This window comes from Onthophagus taurus, chromosome 1 (genome assembly GCF_036711975.1).
Source record: "Onthophagus taurus isolate NC chromosome 1, IU_Otau_3.0, whole genome shotgun sequence".
Classification (NCBI taxonomy): domain Eukaryota; kingdom Metazoa; phylum Arthropoda; class Insecta; order Coleoptera; family Scarabaeidae; genus Onthophagus; species Onthophagus taurus.
This window is the reverse complement of record NC_091966.1, coordinates 972851-975228: the sequence shown is the minus strand read 5'-3', so window position 1 is coordinate 975228 and position 2378 is coordinate 972851.

The following is a 2378-nucleotide window of genomic DNA, read 5'->3' as shown; positions in this document are numbered from 1 at the left end:
TTACAATTTTTTCCTATTTCCGCTTCACATTTCCCACTGTGATCCATATCCTTATAAGAGACTTTGTATTACTAACAAGGGAAGTATCAGAACTGTCCCTCACCGATTTTGTTGAAATTTGGTACAGCGATAGTATGGCCAAAAATAAGGTTTACGTATTTTTTTATACGTGCTAATAAAGCCCCTGGGGCGAGTTATACGGGTTGGAAATCGGGGCGAAATATATATATTCGCTTATAGGCTGAAAACGAAAGTAGCTATCGAAATGTGGTAAATGTAAACTGATATTCATTTTCAAACAACTTTCCATTGATGTATCACACATATATCTGAGGGCTTCAGGGGGTAAACTACCCTTAGTTTTTTGGAATATTTTAAAAACTACCCTGTCGATTTTGGCGATATTATGTCCTTATAGTACGTTTAAAAATAGCAATGACGTATTTTTTCTTATTTGCCTCTGACCATCCCCTGCAAAGTTACGGGGTATGATAGATAACGCCTTTCCTTAAGAATAATGTGATAAACTGTTACACTGTTGAACAATATTTTGAAGAAAAGCATAAATTAGATGTAAATTAAGATTTACGCAGTAAAATAAACCCTATACGACATTTAGGGGTGGCTGCAATTAACTACCCTAACCACCCCAAAAATTAAATGTTTTTGTGAAAAAATCGATTTTGGTGCAATTTACTACGATGATTTTTTATACGTTAGGTAGTACTTTTGAAAGAACTTACAAGGGTTAGAAGTTTGGGGTAGAAAATATATTTTCGCTAATAATTTTCATAATCCTACAGAAAACGCTTTTTATCCTTACTCTATTTAAATAACACAAAAGTTAGTGTAGTTATATAAATATTTATTCATAATAAGTTAAAAATTAACTGGCAAAGAAATGGTTGACTATTACAAATTGTATTCTACATTATTAATTTAATTTCTTTCTTTTCACTTTTTTTATTCAATGTATTGTTGGCAATAATGAAAATCATGGAAAGAATGTTTTAAACACAACAATTGTTTACACCATGCACAAGTTATAACAGCTATTTCTCCACAGATATCGCACGTAGGTTTTTCATTGGAAAAGCAAACCTCCACGAGATTTTCAACTGTTCTGGTCTCTCCTCTATATATCCAGACGCAAGCCACGCGTATTTAAAAACATTAATAAATCGTGGGGAAGACAACTGGTTATGCGTTAGGGATTGCAATTTTAAAATGTTATCTCGCTGATGCAAATTGACATCGTACTGATAGAGAATAATTTGATCAGAAAATCTTCTAATGAAATTATTCCATATTCTAAAACCAAATACATCCAGGGGTTGAATTTGACCTGTTGGCAGTGGCCTCTCCAAGAATCCAGTAATAGTAATGATTTGGGTCCGGTGTTTGGGAAATAGACATTTTATAGCCAACTTTTCATATGAGCAGAAGTCAGTTTAGCAGACTTTGATGCCAAAACGAGTATGTTATCTGCTTTGAACATTGTATTTATTACCCTCGGTCCAAACGTACCAGAGGATTCTAACAATGTAGAATACAATTTGTGATATTTAACCATTTTTTTTCAGTTGCTTTTTAACTCATTATTAATAAATATTTATATAATTATCCTAGCTGTTGTGTTATTTAAATAGAATAACGATAAAAAAGCTTTTTCTGTAGGAGTATGAAAGTTATTAGCGAAAATATATTTTCTACCCCAAACTTCTAACCCTTGTAAGTTCTTACAATAGTACTAACGTATAAAAAAATCAGCGTGGTAAATTGCTCCAAAATCGACAAATAATTTTCGCAAAAAAAAATTTATTTGGGGTGGTTAGGGTAGTTAACCCCCGCCACCCCTTAATGTCGTATAGGGTTTATTTTACTGCGTAAATCTTAATTTACATCTAATTAATGGTTTTCTTCAAAATATTGTTCAAAAGTGTAACTGATTATCACATTATTCTTAAGGAAAGGGGTTATCTATCATACCCCGTAACTTTGCAGGGGATGGTCAGAGGCAAATAAGAAAAAACACGTCATTGCTATTTTTAAACGTACTATAAGGACACATAATATCGCCAAAATCGACAGGGTAGTTTTTAAAATAATCCAAAAAACTAGGGGTAGTTTACCCCCTGAAGTCCTCAGATATATGTGTGATACATCAATGGAAAACTCTTTGAAAATGAATATCAGTTTACATTTACCACATTTCGATAGCTATTTTCGTTTTCAGCCTATAAGCGAATATATATATTTCGCCCCGATTTCCAACCCTTATAACTTGCCCCAGGGGCTTTATTAGCACGTATAAAAAAATACGTAAACCTTATTTTTGGCCATACTATCGCTGTACCAAATTTCAACAAAATCGGTGA